This window comes from Medicago sativa, chromosome 2 (assembly GCF_051527215.1).
Source record: "Medicago sativa cultivar Bolivia chromosome 2, Bolivia_mono, whole genome shotgun sequence".
Lineage (NCBI taxonomy): Eukaryota > Viridiplantae > Streptophyta > Magnoliopsida > Fabales > Fabaceae > Medicago > Medicago sativa.
The window spans coordinates 62,210,433-62,227,814 of NC_140750.1; the positions used below are offsets into that span (position 1 = coordinate 62,210,433).

General features: G+C 34.3%; 2 pseudogenes across 1 annotated transcript; both read right to left on the bottom strand.

Annotated features, from left to right (window-relative positions):
• LOC146949463 (putative leucine-rich repeat receptor-like serine/threonine-protein kinase At3g14840) lies at positions 1-3,829 on the bottom strand (annotated as a pseudogene). The gene is made up of 12 exons (XR_015028072.1): positions 3,809-3,829; positions 3,624-3,697; positions 3,505-3,540; positions 3,364-3,401; positions 2,769-3,163; positions 2,315-2,513; positions 2,091-2,222; positions 1,760-1,878; positions 1,467-1,677; positions 1,125-1,362; positions 833-983; positions 1-394 (listed from the first exon to the last, which is right to left on the bottom strand). The product of XR_015028072.1 is annotated as a putative leucine-rich repeat receptor-like serine/threonine-protein kinase At3g14840 (transcript).
• A 2,717-nt stretch (positions 3,830-6,546) lies between these two features.
• On the bottom strand, positions 6,547-14,632 carry LOC146949464 (putative leucine-rich repeat receptor-like serine/threonine-protein kinase At3g14840; annotated as a pseudogene).
• Between the last annotated feature and the right edge of the window lie 2,750 nt (positions 14,633-17,382).

Below are 17,382 nucleotides of genomic sequence, written 5' to 3' on the forward strand. Positions count from 1 at the left end.
AACAGTCATTTCGAACCTCTACCCCTCCTTGTATAATGATGTTTATTATTCAGAGGTCTAACACACTATATTTTTTTTTTCATCCCATTAGGAAGATTCAATTGGTGGAGATGAAGAAGTAGTACATTGCCCATCAATTTCTTCCATCTGAGAGTAATACTGCCTCATTACTTCCAACTTCTGTTTATCCATTACTTCATTTGAATCTGAAACAAATTCTGGTACCTTCAAGCATACTTACAACGGACGACATTGAAGGCCTAAGGTTTGAAGTGACATTGGTACATAGGAGAGCTACATTGATCATCACCATGGCTTCCTTTTTGTTGAAATCTGAACCTAATCTTCTATCAACTAACTCCATTAGGTCACCTCTCTCTTTCAACAAATGTGCCTATTAAAAGAAAGAAACAATAGTTTGATTTGAAACCGAAGTAATTTACAATAGATACATTCAACTTTTAAAAATATTTCAAAATACGAAATCGGTCAGATTTATACTAAATATCTAAAAACCAATTTGATTTCACTATTATGTCACTTGATTCTTAGTGATATTAATATTTTAGAAATGGACAATATCTATTAAATGTATTCTACGGTTACTCTTCAAGATAGATTACAATTACGTCCTTTTTCTATCCCCATAACCGTCCTTCAACGAAGAAAGTTTCTTCTACTTACAAAATGGGAAGCGTGATTTTATTCTTGTCTAGAGTTATTACATGAATAAGAAGAACAATATATGTTTGACACAAAATGAAGTGTAATTAAGTAGACAGTACAACGGATAATCAAAATTACATGATCAATGAAAACATTAAAAAGTTACCCATTCTAGAAGATAGAATGCTTCCTCCTTTGACCGATACATGGTGTTGCTCCTCCCACTAACAATTTCCAAAGCAACAATTCCAAAACTATAAACATCCGCTTTGTCTGTCAAATAACCATGCATTGCATATTCAGGAGCCATGTATCCACTGCATATTTGAAACAACTTGATATCAGGATACAACATGATATCAAAGTATAATTATAAAAATATCATTTGAATTGAATTTGACAACTTTTTGGAGTACATTTCAATAAACTCAAAGAAGGAAATAATTCTAGTTACTCACCAGGTCCCAGCAATTCTAGTGCTAATGTGAGTTTTGTCCTCCTCATCAAGCTTGGCCAAACCAAAATCCGATATCTTTGGGTCAAGATTTGTGTCAAGCAAAACATTAGTGGCCTTGATGTCCCTGTGAACAATCTTAAGTCTTGATTCTTCATGAAGGTATGCCAAACCAGTAGCAATACCAACACATATTTTCTTTCTTGTTGACCAATCTAATCTTATTTGGTGTTCCTCTGGACCTTCATTGTGAATGTAATAAAAATCAGACATTGATACTACATAGTCAAGTGCCAAAATAGAAAATGTCGAATATCACAAAAATAGACCATACAGGAAAAATTACCAAATAAAGCACGAGCTAGACTATTGTTTTCCAAGTATTCGTATACCAGCAACAACTGATCTCCCTCCACACAGCAACCGTGGAGTTTAACAAGATAAGGATGTTGCAAAGCAGAAATCATGCCAATCTCGTTTAAAAACTCACGATTCCCTTGCCTTGAATTAGAAGAAAGTTGTTTGACCGCTATCAATGTCCCATTGGGTAAACATCCCTGCATTTTGAGGAATGTTATTTTCTAAAAAATACATGTAAAATTATAATAAAAGCATGACACAAGAGGATTTGTTGAATACCTTGTACACAGGACCAAATCCTCCTTCTCCAATCTTATTAGAAATATCAAAGTTATTTGTTGCTGCTTTGATTTGTCGTAAGGTGAATAAACCCGTCTGTAGGTCCAAACTATTTACATCTGTTAATCGAAGTAAATAGAAGATTAAAGATCTCTTAAACTAAGAAAATTAATTATTCTCAGGCCCCGTTACATGATATACTAATAAAAGCATGTAGTCAGACCTACTCTAGTACACAATGTGCACACATTTATTTTTATCACTTGAATAATTCATGTACTCAGAAAAACGTTTGACATAACGACAACAAAAGTAGTTTCTTCGTGATCACCTCTTGTTAAAGAATTTTTCTTTCCAAAACATCCTTTCCACCAAAGTATACCAAATACTAGAATGATAACAATTGTTGCTGAAATCACAATTCCAACCACATCTCCTGCAGATATGCTTCCAGGTGGAGAGCCTGTTTGATTATTATACAAGACATTTTAAATATTAGATCGTAACAAGGAGATCATATAGCATAATATTAGAAACATACAGAGTATAACTTACCAGATGATTCCACAGATATAGCTGATATAAGAGGACCATATACTGATTTATTTGGGAGAGACTGTGTCCCTTTTCCAGCCCAATACAAACGAATCTCCAAGGTATTACTAGTAACACCAACATTGAACTGTCTTACTACTTTCTTACCAACTCCCCCTGCTTCTTCTGCAATATTAAAGTCCTTTTGCACCTGCTGTCCCTGCAACATTTCAATCACAACGTTAATGCTTCGTATTTTAATTAATGTCCTTTAGAAATAATGCCAAACAAGTGAGCTTCTAATCAGAAAAAAAAAAACTTTTTAGTGAGATATTCTACGTGTTTTAATTGAAAAAAAAAAAAAAAAACAGTTTGACAATGTCCCTATAGGAACCTAGTGATCACTTGACTAACGTCCTTAAATTTTTTTTTCTAAAATACCGAGTGACTGAAATTCTTTTATTAAACCATGTACCTGAAGGTATATATCAAATACACGCCTTCCAAGACTAGCATAAGTTTGATCATCTGTGAACATTATTTCAGCAAAATGTAGATTTACTGTGTAGCTTCCATTTGCCAAGCAAAACCCATAATAAATCAAAGAAATAGGAGAAACACGTGCATCCATGTACAGTTCAGCATCCACCATAGTAAGCTTAGTGATATTTTGAGGGGAATGATTTTGAGGGTAGTAAGTTTTTCCAAGTTGATCACCATCGATGAATATACCAGTGGTGCTAAATGCCCAATTTCCTGTTGGACTGCCATGAAATCTAGCTGATCCAGATGAATCTGAATCACCGTCATAACTTTTTCCATTGAGTATTGCTTGCTTTCCACCACAATTTATATAAAGAGAGTTTGCGGCTGGGTTGGGAAGATTATGTGAGCAACTTTGGAAATTTTATGGAAACAACTAAGAAAATCAAACAAAAACAAACATGTTCCTTGAAAAATCGTACTTTAAATCATTGTTTTTTAAGCAATGTTACAATATTAGTACAAGCTTCAGATATAAATTGTGAGATATTGGCTGTCTATTGTAAATTCATCGTAAAGAAACTCACGTTTGGGACATTCAAAGCTCAAACACGAAACTGTTCCTCTGAGAGAATAATGGAAGGGATAGAATAAGTTAGCATGATTAGTATAATAAGACTCATCAAATAGTAAGAGGGGAATAGAAAGGATGTATATTTTAAACTTACATGTCATTGCGTGCCCATGAGGGAGAAAATAAGTTCCTGTAACATATTAAGGAAGATGGTGTGTCAGAAAGGTTCTTAAATTTGCATACAAATAAACAAAAATGCAAGGAAGTTCTTACATATTTTCATCTTTACATAACTGATTCCCTTGGCTGATGCTGAAGTTATTGTATGAAAGATCTCTATATACAAGTTATAAAATTTGATTCAGAGTATCTTAGGGTTCTTTGAAACAATAAGAGCAGAAAGGTACACAAGAGATTCTAATCCAACGAATCATACAGGTATTAGAAAGATAACTTACATGTGGACATTCTTTCCCCATGAAGGCACTAGTCCAGTGAGATTGTTTCCGGTTAAAAATCTACCATAAATTACCAAGATATCAATATACAATGCTTCATATTTATTAAGAAAAATAAGCTAGTGAGCATTAATCAGATCCTCTTGAATTCACATGGAATATGTTAAAAGCACTCAAATATTGCAGCTATAATTAATCAAATTCAAACATAACTCGTACGTTACTATTGTTAAGAGTTTCACATTGGATGATGTTTTTGTACACCTTAAAAGTCCCTCAATAGACGTGTGATTAAAAACATAAGTCAAAAAGGTTGCGCTAAGAAACCGATGAATTTCGTACATGTATTCCAGTCTGTTTTTGGTAGCATAGGTAATAGGAATTTCTCCACTTAAGTTGTTGAAGCTGAGGTCTCTGAAAAAGAAATCATATTGAGAATGAGTAAAAAAACTGCAAATAATATTTGTTTGTCATCAAAAAACATCCATGCCAAATAATAGGCTGGAGAGCAATATAAATGTTATATATATGTTAAAAGAAACTTTAATGGTGTACCGAAAAGAAAAAAAAAAAGAAACTTTAATGGTGAGTTAGAGTAAAAAAAAATATAACAAGTATGCAATTACAAGTGTTTTAACATATTCCCAAGATATTTAGGTAGTGTTCCGTTGATATTGCAATTCCTTAGGATCCTGTGAAACAACAATATATTATTAATGCTTTCAAATATATATCATATGAGATGGGAAAATAAAAAAATCTTGCAAACCATGACAGGTTCATTAGGCAATGTTAGAACAACAACTGGGGTTGGTTGTTGGCAACCACAACGTGTAAAAAATAAAATAAAAACCACAATTTGTTAAAAGGAAAAACCAAATTCATACATGGGTATTTCTGGAAAAAGATTAACTAAGTCCACTTCTCTCCTCTTTCTCGGCAGTTTATTTAGAGAAGAAACAAAAAGTGGGTGGGGTCCATACATTTTGGGTCTCTCTTCCCTCTTTCTCTGCAAACCAAACATTATGAGTTTACAATCTCTCCTCTAACTCTCTCCTCCCTAACTTTCTCGCCTCTAACTCTCTTCTACGAAACACACCATAAAGAATAATAAGGAAGCTATTAGACAATCTAAGATTAAGCACTAGGGAAATCTTATTAATGTTTCTAGATCCTTCTAGTCATATGAATTAGAGCATCCATATCTCTAGACTTTTCTTTGTTTCTAGATATTTCTAGTTTGTAATGGAGAGTCTTCCCTAGAGTAGTATAAATAAGGTTCACCACTAAGTGTTTAAGCATACTCAAGCATTGAAGCATTCAAATAATATAAACTTTCTTTGAAAATATTAGAGCTATTTTCTCTGCCCTTTCATTTGTCATGAGCCACTATGAAGCATGAATACTTGTTAAAAGATGAAGTGCCACTCGGTATTTTACTCGTGGTGGTACTTCATTTTTGCTCATTATTTTACTACGGGTAAAAATTGTGGCTTTCTCTTATATGTTAATATGATAATATAATATTGTAAATGGATATGAGTGATTTTGTTCTTGTAACCAATTTTAGTTTTTGACTTTTTAAACTTTTATCGTGAAGGTTTTGTTGTAAATTGAAGAATTTAGCCTACTTATGTTATATTATATAACAAAACCCATAATTTTAGTGATGTACCCGTACCTTAATTTTTTTAAATTGTCGTATTCTTGTACCAGACACCATACTCATACCTGTTGAACATAGCGAAGTAGTCATTTTCCGGGACTATCTATTTTCATGGTTAACGTTGATAACTCATCAATCTCAATAGGGATTGTAAGCATTAAATGTGCAATTCTTCCACATGGTAATATTATAGATCTAACGGTCGGATACATTGTTTTCTATTGTTTCCGCAATACCACCAGGCCATCACCATACGTAAGAAAAATAAATCATTGTTACCAGAAATAACAAACTTCATGATCTTATCATACACACCCTTTTGTTCATTAGTCAACATCAATAATAGATCAACATCTGTCTTCGCCAATTCAACACTATCATAACTTAGATCATCGACGATAAGCTTATTCTAAAGGTCGAGGTGTCATCACTCGCAACATAGATTTGAATTCCTGAAGTAACTCTTTTCGTTTAGTTGAAGCATATTTTCAAGTCAAATCTCACCTTAGAGAGTCAAATTCTTTCAATATATGACGGATAGAGTTATTAAGCTGATGATTTATGTGGTATCTTCATGGTTATGTATCTAGGCGCTAGAGGAACCCTCCTTTAAAAGCTAGGAGAGTAGCTATCAAGGGGAAATAACCAAACCAATAAATACTTCACCGAGCATCTCGTTCCACTCGATGTGGAACTTGTACGCCCCATAATAACCAAGTACCTATCATAGCTCTGCCCCTAAGAGCCAACGTCCCAACAGGTTGCACTCTGTGATGCTTTTCTGGTTCATTCCAGTTAGCCTCTCCGTGGACAGCCCTTTCTGTGTCGACGACAACCAGCTCTGACACTGGTTGTTAAAACTGGTAATCATAATAATAACTAGGAAACTAAATTGAACTACTACCTTTTATTTAATAATTCTAGTTAATGAGGCAAGAATTTGTATTACAGTAGGAAATCTAGTTTATAAAATTATAGGAGAGAAAGCAAAGGGAAATTAATATACTCGCAAATAATTGCCTTGTTACTTTCCATTCAGTTTCCCTATTTATTCAAAAATTGCCTAAAAACATAATTGTCTGCTTCATACATAACTGCCTGCATAATACATATATAACAGTCATTTCGAACCTCTACCCCTCCTTGTATAATGATGTTTATTATTCAGAGGTCTAACACACTATATTTTTTTTTCATCCCATTAGGAAGATTCAATTGGTGGAGATGAAGAAGTAGTACATTGCCCATCAATTTCTTCCATCTGAGAGTAATACTGCCTCATTACTTCCAACTTCTGTTTATCCATTACTTCATTTGAATCTGAAACAAATTCTGGTACAATAGTCCTTCCTTCAAGCATACTTACAACGGACGACATTGAAGGCCTAAGGTTTGAAGTGACATTGGTACATAGGAGAGCCACATTGATCATCACCATGGCTTCCTTTTTGTTGAAATCTGAACCTAATCTTCTATCAACTAACTCCATTAGGTCACCTCTCTCTTTCAACAAATGTGCCTATTAAAAGAAAGAAACAATAGTTTGATTTGAAACCGAAGTAATTTACAATAGATACATTCAACTTTTAAAAATATTTCAAAATACGAAATCGGTCAGATTTATACTAAATATCTAAAAACCAATTTGATTTCACTATTATGTCACTTGATTCTTAGTGATATTAATATTTTAGAAATGGACAATATCTATTAAATGTATTCTACGGTTACTCTTCAAGATAGATTACAATTACGTCCTTTTTCTATCCCCATAACCGTCCTTCAACGAAGAAAGTTTCTTCTACTTACAAAATGGGAAGCGTGATTTTATTCTTGTCTAGAGTTATTACATGAATAAGAAGAACAATATATGTTTGACACAAAATGAAGTGTAATTAAGTAGACAGTACAACGGATAATCAAAATTACATGATCAATGAAAACATTAAAAAGTTACCCATTCTAGAAGATAGAATGCTTCCTCCTTTGACCGATACATGGTGTTGCTCCTCCCACTAACAATTTCCAAAGCAACAATTCCAAAACTATAAACATCCGCTTTGTCTGTCAAATAACCATGCATTGCATATTCAGGAGCCATGTATCCACTGCATATTTGAAACAACTTGATATCAGGATACAACATGATATCAAAGTATAATTATAAAAATATCATTTGAATTGAATTTGACAACTTTTTGGAGTACATTTCAATAAACTCAAAGAAGGAAATAATTCTAGTTACTCACCAGGTCCCAGCAATTCTAGTGCTAATGTGAGTTTTGTCCTCCTCATCAAGCTTGGCCAAACCAAAATCCGATATCTTTGGGTCAAGATTTGTGTCAAGCAAAACATTAGTGGCCTTGATGTCCCTGTGAACAATCTTAAGTCTTGATTCTTCATGAAGGTATGCCAAACCTCTAGCAATACCAACACATATTTTCTTTCTTGTTGACCAATCTAATCTTATTTGGTGTTCCTCTGGACCTTCATTGTGAATGTAATAAAAATCAGACATTGATACTACATAGTCAAGTGCCAAAATAGAAAATGTCGAATATCACAAAAATAGACCATACAGGAAAAATTACCAAATAAAGCACGAGCTAGACTATTGTTTTCCAAGTATTCGTATACCAGCAACAACTGATCTCGCTCCCTCCACACAGCAACCGTGGAGTTTAACAAGATAAGGATGTTGCAAAGCAGAAATCATGCCAATCTCGTTTAAAAACTCACGATTCCCTTGCCTTGAATTAGAAGAAAGTTGTTTGACCGCTATCAATGTCCCATTGGGTAAACATCCCTGCATTTTGAGGAATGTTATTTTCTAAAAAATACATGTAAAATTATAATAAAAGCATGACACAAGAGGATTTGTTGAATACCTTGTACACAGGACCAAATCCTCCTTCTCCAATCTTATTAGAAATATCAAAGTTATTTGTTGCTGCTTTGATTTGTCGTAAGGTGAATAAACCCGTCTGTAGGTCCAAACTATTTACATCTGTTAATCGAAGTAAATAGAAGATTAAAGATCTCTTAAACTAAGAAAATTAATTATTCTCAGGCCCCGTTACATGATATACTAATAAAAGCATGTAGTCAGACCTACTCTAGTACACAATGTGCACACATTTATTTTTATCACTTGAATAATTCATGTACTCAGAAAAACGTTTGACATAACGACAACAAAAGTAGTTTCTTCGTGATCACCTCTTGTTAAAGAATTTTTCTTTCCAAAACATCCTTTCCACCAAAGTATACCAAATACTAGAATGATAACAATTGTTGCTGAAATCACAATTCCAACCACATCTCCTGCAGATATGCTTCCAGGTGGAGAGCCTGTTTGATTATTATACAAGACATTTTAAATATTAGATCGTAACAAGGAGATCATATAGCATAATATTAGAAACATACAGAGTATAACTTACCAGATGATTCCACAGATATAGCTGATATGAGAGGACCATATACTGATTTATTTGGGAGAGACTGTGTCCCTTTTCCAGCCCAATACAAACGAATCTCCAAGGTATTACTAGTAACACCAACATTGAACTGTCTTACTACTTTCTTACCAACTCCCCCTGCTTCTTCTGCAATATTAAAGTCCTTTTGCACCTGCTGTCCCTGCAACATTTCAATCACAACGTTAATGCTTCGTATTTTAATTAATGTCCTTTAGAAATAATGCCAAACAAGTGAGCTTCTAATCAGAAAAAAAAAAAAGTTTTTAGTGAGATATTCTACGTGTTTTAATTGAAAAAAAAAACAGTTTGACAATGTCCCTATAGGAACCTAGTGATCACTTGACTAACGTCCTTAAATTTTTTTTTCTAAAATACCGAGTGACTGAAATTCTTTTATTAAACCATGTACCTGAAGGTATATATCAAATACACGCCTTCCAAGACTAGCATAAGTTTGATCATCTGTGAACATTATTTCAGCAAAATGTAGATTTACTGTGTAGCTTCCATTTGCCAAGCAAAACCCATAATAAATCAAAGAAATAGGAGAAACACGTGCATCCATGTACAGTTCAGCATCCACCATAGTAAGCTTAGTGATATTTTGAGGGGAATGATTTTGAGGGTAGTAAGTTTTTCCAAGTTGATCACCATCGATGAATATACCAGTGGTGCTAAATGCCCAATTTCCTGTTGGACTGCCATGAAATCTAGCTGATCCAGATGAATCTGAATCACCGTCATAACTTTTTCCATTGAGTATTGCTTGCTTTCCACCACAATTTATATAAAGAGAGTTTGCGGCTGGGTTGGGAAGATTATGTGAGCAACTTTGGAAATTTTATGGAAACAACTAAGAAAATCAAACAAAAACAAACATGTTCCTTGAAAAATCGTACTTTAAATCATTGTTTTTTAAGCAATGTTACAATATTAGTACAAGCTTCAGATAAAAATTGTGAGATATTGGCTGTCTATTGTAAATTCATCGTAAAGAAACTCACGTTTGGGACATTCAAAGCTCAAACACGAAACTGTTCCTCTGAGAGAATAATGGAAGGGATAGAATAAGTTAGCATGATTAGTATAATAAGACTCATCAAATAGTAAGAGGGGAATAGAAAGGATGTATATTTTAAACTTACATGTCATTGCGTGCCCATGAGGGAGAAAATAAGTTCCTGTAACATATTAAAGAAGATGGTGTGTCAGAAAGGTTCTTAAATTTGCATACAAATAAACACAAATGCAAGGAAGTTCTTACATATTTTCATCTTTACATAACTGATTCCCTTGGCTGATGCTGAAGTTATTGTATGAAAGATCTCTATATACAAGTTATAAAATTTGATTCAGAGTATCTTAGGGTTCTTTGAAACAATAAGAGCAGAAAGGTACACAAGAGATTCTAATCCAACGAATCATACAGGTATTAGAAAGATAACTTACATGTGGACATTCTTTCTCCACGAAGGCACTTGTCCAGTGAGATTGTTTCCGGTTAAAAATCTACCATAAATTACCAAGATATCAATATACAATGCTTCATATTTATTAAGAAAAATAAGCTAGTCAGCATTAATCAGATCCTCTTGAATTCACATGGAATATGTTAAAAGCACTCAAATATTGCAGCTATAATTAATCAAATTCAAACATAACTCGTACTTTACTATTGTTAAGAGTTTCACATTGAATGATGTTTTTGTACACCTTAAAAGTCCCTCAATAGACGTGTGATTAAAAACATAAGTCAAAAAGGTTGCGCTAAGAAACCGATGAATTTCGTACATGTATTCCAGTCTGTTTTTGGTAGCATAGGTAATAGGAATTTCTCCACTTAAGTTGTTAAAGCTGAGGTCTCTGAAAAAGAAATCATATTGAGAATGAGTAAAAAAACTGCAAATAATATTTGTTTGTCATCAAAAAACATCCATGCCAAATAATAGGCTGGAGAGCAATATAAATGTTATATATATGTTAAAAGAAACTTTAATGGTGTACCGAAAAAAAAAAAAAAAGAAACTTTAATGGTGAGTTAGAGTAAAAAAAAATATAACAAGTATGCAATTACAAGTGTTTTAACATATTCCCAAGATATTTAGGTAGTGTTCCGTTGATATTGCAATTCCTTAGGATCCTGTGAAACAACAATATATTAGTAATGCTTTCAAATATATATCATATGAGATGGGAAAATAAAAAAATCTTGCAAACCATGACAGGTTCATTAGGCAATGTTAGAACAACAACTGGGGTTGGTTGTTGGCAACCACAACGTGTAAAAAATAAAATAAAAACCACAATTTGTTAAAAGGAAAAACCAAATTCATACATGGGTATTTCTGGAAAAAGATTAACTAAGTCCACTTCTCTCCTCTTTCTCGGCAGTTTATTTAGAGAAGAAACAAAAAGTGGGTGGGGTCCATACATTTTGGGTCTCTCTTCCCTCTTTCTCTGCAAACCAAACATTATGAGTTTACAATCTCTCCTCTAACTCTCTCCTCCCTAACTTTCTCGCCTCTAACTCTCTTCTACCAAACACACCATAAAGAATAATAAGGAAGCTATTAGACAATCTAAGATTAAGCACTAGGGAAATCTTATTAATGTTTCTAGATCCTTCTAGTCATATGAATTAGAGCATCCATATCTCTAGACTTTTCTTTGTTTCTAGATATTTCTAGTTTGTAATGGAGAGTCTTCCCTAGAGTAGTATAAATAAGGTTCACCACTAAGTGTTTAAGCATACTCAAGCATTGAAGCATTCAAATAATATAAACTTTCTTTGAAAATATTAGAGCTATTTTCTCTGCCCTTTCATTTGTCATGAGCCACTATGAAGCATGAATACTTGTTAAAAGATGAAGTGCCACTCGGTATTTTACTCGTGGTGGTACTTCATTTTTGCTCATTATTTTACTACGGGTAAAAATTGTGGCTTTCTCTTATATGTTAATATGATAATATAATATTGTAAATGGATATGAGTGATTTTGTTCTTGTAACCAATTTTAGTTTTTGACTTTTTAAACTTTTATCGTGAAGGTTTTGTTGTAAATTGAAGAATTTAGCCTACTTGTTATATTATATAACAAAACCCATAATTTTAGTGATGTACCCGTACCTTAATTTTTTTAAATTGTCGTATTCTTGTACCAGACACCATACTCATACCTGTGGAACATAGCGAAGTAGTCATTTTCCGGGACTATCTATTTTCATGGTTAACGTTGATAACTCATCAATCTCAATAGGGATTGTAAGCATTAAATGTGCAATTCTTCCACATGGTAATATGATAGATCTAACGGTCGGATACATTGTTTTCTATTGTTTCCGCAATACCACCAGGCCATCACCATAGGTAAGAAAAATAAATCATTGTTACCAGAAATAACAAACTTCATGATCTTATCATACACACCCTTTTGTTCATTAGTCAACATCAATAATAGATCAACATCTGTCTTCGCCAATTCAACACTATCATAACTTAGATCATCGACGATAAGCTTATTCTAAAGGTCGAGGTGTCATCACTCGCAACATAGATTTGAATTCCTGAAGTAACTCTTTTCGTTTAGTTGAAGCATATTTTCAAGTCAAATCTCACCTTAGAGAGTCAAATTCTTTCAATATATGACGGATAGAGTTATTAAGCTGATGATTTATGTGGTATCTTCATGGTTATGTATCTAGGCACTAGAGGAACCCTCCTTTAAAAGCTAGGAGAGTAGCTATCAAGGGGAAATAACCAAACCAATAAATACTTCACCGAGCATCTCGTTCCACTCGATGTGGAACTTGTACGCCCCATAATAACCAAGTACCTATCATAGCTCTGCCCCTAAGAGCCAACGTCCCAACAGGTTGCACTCTGTGATGCTTTTCTGGTTCATTCCAGTTAGCCTCTCCGTGGACAGCCCTTTCTGTGTCGACGACAACCAGCTCTGACACTGGTTGTTAAAACTGGTAATCATAATAATAACTAGGAAACTAAATTGAACTACTACCTTTTGTTATACCCTAATTTTGGACCTAAAAACACTAATCAATTCTTTTTCTTGCATTTCAAGTCATTTGATATGTCTCTGATCAATTGCATCTTTCTCTGCATTTTATTTCAATTTTATTTGCAAAATTCACATAAAAGGGTATTTTAGTCATTTCCTGCATTCAACTCATTTTTATCCTTGAAAATTGTTTGAGTCTTTTAAATTGGTTTGTATAAGTCCTTGTTTCAACCTCATGTCAAAATTCATTTAAAAAAATATCGGTTAAGTCATTTTTTAGTCAGTTTAGCCCCTAGGGGCATTTTAGTCATTTCCCATGTTAAAATTTCTTTCAATCTTTAAAAATTTGTTTGAGTCTTTTCAAATAGTGTGAATAAGTCTTCATTTCAATTCTATGTCAAAATCCATTTTAAAATTGCATTTGAAGTCATTTTTGAGTCAATTTTGCCCCTAGGGGCATTTTAGTCTTTTCACGTGTTAAAACCCTGTTTAAATTCTAAAAATTGTCTCTGAGTCTTTTATTTTGCTTGTATGAGTTCTTGCTTTAATTCCCTGTTAAAAATCCATTTTAAAATTGCATCTAAGTCATTTTTGGTCATTTTAAGCCCCTAGGGGCATTTTGGTCATTTCACATAAAATTGCTGATTCATTTTAATCCGCTTTGTTGTTTTTAATCGTCTCGCTTTACGTTAACTTTCAATTTACTTTTTCAATTCAATTTTAGTTTTAATTTTTATTTTAGTCCGCGCACTTTGGTTATTTGCATTTTAATCCTTTTTTAAGTTTGTTAGAGTCCAAGTGCCATGTGTCCAAATGCTATTGGTTCTTAAGAGTTTGTTACAAGTCTAGTGCCACGTGTCTCATTCCAATTGGTCCAAGCTTACCATATCACCTATATAAGTCAAAGGTCCAAGTCAAAGTCTCATTACCAATTTTTTTTTCACAAAAACTCCACAAAAAAGTCACAAAAATTTCTTTCTTTTCCCTCTTCTTCTTCTCTCACGTAACCACCCTTTCTTCCATCTCTAACAACCTTTCACCACCACCTCAACCACCATAACTAACTCATCCTCCACCTTCAACCACCCTAACTAACTCATCTTCAACCATAACAAACTCATTCACCACCTCTAACCACCACAAAACCACCACAACTCCACCACAAATCCTCCATAACTATCATCATCATCGTCATTCAACCCTCAACATCACCACAAACTTCAAAACCTCTTCTGAATCGCGAAGTGCGAGAATACCTGATCGAAGCCGTGAATCAGAGGAAGAAAGAATGAGTTCAAACGCAAATTCGTGACTCGCCGTAAACAAACTCACAACCTGCGAAACAGAGGAGGGAGGGAAAGAATTCAAGGTCGCAAGAAATGGCATCAACGCTGATTCAATTCATGACAGAAACGAATCAAAGCTGATTCAATTTAGAATTCAAAGAACAAGGACGGCATCGTAACTGCGACGAGGAAACGGCGCTGAACCAAACCAGTTTGTAACACAACGACGCAAGCTGCAATCGGATCGAAGCAAACAGGAAGGAATACGGCTCCAGCTTCATCAGCACGCTGTTCCCACCAAATCGGAAAGAAGAAGAGGTAACCTTCTTCTTCGTTAAAGCTTCATCATTGTTCAATTTCCAAAATTCGTTCATGCCGCATCTATTTGTTACGAAGATGATTAAGGTGCAAAAAAATGGTTTGAATTCATCATTTAAAGTGTAGATTTAGGTTTTGTTTGGTTTGTTTCCAAAGTTTTGAGTTTGGATCAGTTGAGAAAGAAGGAAAGAATGGGTGGATACGCGTTTTGTAACATTGAAGAAGAAAGAACCCGTTTCTATCACCATGCCCATGGGTTGAATCGCCCCATATCCATGACCCTGCCCATCTCTTTGGGCTTGGGCCTATTTCCCCTGCAGATTGTGTTTTGCCCTGTTATATTGCTGTTCCCACACCATTTATTGCTAGTTGCACCATTGTTTCACCGAAAACCTTCAAAAATTCCTAAAAAAAATGTTCAAATCGTTTCCTTGATTTTTTTTTTGATGAATCTTGATATGTTTGTATGTTAAGTATTCATAAAAGAAATGAGGAAATATTTTTGCTACTTGTGGTTTCAATTCTTTTCCATTTCTTATTAAAAAGCCTTGCTAAAATTCCTAAAATTTTTCTAGTTGTTCTTCTTGGTATTTTTGTTAATTCTTGGTGCTTTTTTTTTTATGTGATAATTCTGATTAGAGAAATAGGTGGTGGTATCTTGGTGATTGTTCACCCTTTTGTGATGAATCCCGTGGAATTTTGCATGTTTCTTGATCTATAAGTCTTGATACATAATGTTGAACCTTGTTATATGGATTTGGTGATAGATATGACCCTGGGTTTATAGTTTTGTGACTGATTGTGATGTGATTTGTTGATATCTTGCTCCACAAGTTATGTAAGTTGCATTTGCAAATAGTAAAGTCTAAAATGTGTCATAATTGCCTAGTTTGATACTTTTCTCTAATCCTTATTATTAAAGATGAAATGAAGCTTTTGGAAGTTGATTGAAATATGAGGATTATGGGTCATGTATTAGCTTTGCCTTTATGGTCAAATTTTAGATATGCTTTACTTTAGTTTCGTGGTGCATTTTGAAGTCTTTTGTGTTTGTTTACTTGCTTGCATTTTTGTTTACTATATCACATATTATGCTACTAACCCTCTCATTCATGTTTCATTCATAGCATTCTCACCCCATCTCTAGGTTTAGATTTCTTGCAATTTACACATCTCACCAAAAATTAGAATGTAACACTTAGGAGTTTTTGTAATGTTTTACTTTTATGCAATTTTAATTCCTTGGCAAAGGGGCCATAGAATGTATCTAGGGTATGATGTAACGGACAATGGACTCTAATGATGTACACCGACACAAGCATCGACACATGCACACACATCACTATATAGCTAGAATATTCATGTTTAGATGTATGTTTAGGATTGTATGTTTAGATGTATGTTTAGGTTTTATACTTAGAAAAATCAATTTTCCAAAAAAATGTGAACAACATCATTCAAACTCTTTTTCATAATAAACCTTGGGGTCAAAACCCCATTGAATTTTCCTTTTATTTTCTTAATCAAACTTTAATGAAAAATAATCATACTTAGACCCTTTTTGCAAATAACTAATTCAACCTCACAATTTCATAATCTCATGCCCTTGAGGCCCCTTTCTATTCTTCAAATCCCATTTTCGAACTTAAAATCAACCAACAAAAACAAAAACATTTTTTGAAAGAGAACTACGGTGGATTTGATCCCTTAATCGGGTACGTAGGCAAGGAACAAAATTCCTTCAATTCAACTAAAATAAAAATCCAAAAACATTCTTCTCCCTCCAATTCTTCATTTAGCAAACTTTAGGTGTAAATAACATTTCAAAATAGCATTTAAAAATAAAGCGCGCGCGTAGAAATTAAAGACGGTTCCTATAGGATACTATAGTCGTTATGGGTGCCTAACACCTTCCCGTAGCGAAAACAACTCCCGGACTTCGATTCTCAAGGGTTTTGCTTACTTTTTCCCTTCCCAAGAAAAAAATAAGATATCACCGGTTCAAAAGGTTCAAACGTAATCAATGTTTGACACCCGAAAAACCAAGATAAAACAGCTGGCGACTTCACTGGGGAGATTCGAGAGTTACGCCTAGTCTTTATTTCCACGCTTGCGCTATTTTTTACTTGTTTCTTTTACTTGCTTTCCTATGTGAATAAATGTTTAAATTCTTGCAAACGTGTGGGGTGAGAATATCAAAAGTCCTGCACCCGGGCTGAGTGAACTTAGGATTTAGGAGGGATATAATCGACAATTCATTCCGGGGGTTGCCTCGTGTTTTGGATTATGCGATCAATCCCACATAGCTGAGGCATTTTGGGGGTGATGTTGTCGACGCGTGTTGTCGCGTTTAGGCACTTTACTTCTAATTGTTCTATGACGCTATGAACCGTAGATAACCAAACCCATCCATGGCCATTTTCTAGGACGTAGTGGGGAGGCTAAACCGAGTGTTGTCTCGAGTTTTAGTCGTCACGCGATACTACACTCAAGTTAGACCTTCCGCGGATAATCTTGGAGCGAGTGTTGTCTCGTGACACCATGATATACGTCGGAGAGGTTGCAGCTTGGGAACCTTTTTAGAACCCGGTTACTATCTCCTAAAGCCCTAGTTTCACCGGACGCCGTGTCCACCCATGACTCCTCGACTTTGAACTTCAACCCACTATGTTTTCTCCGAACTTGAACATAATCATGCATTCATGCATACATGCATACATGCACAAACTTTTTCCATGCATTGTTATCAAAGGGCTTAGACAAGTTGAATTTGTAAACATTGTAAAAATGAAGAGGACTAATTCCT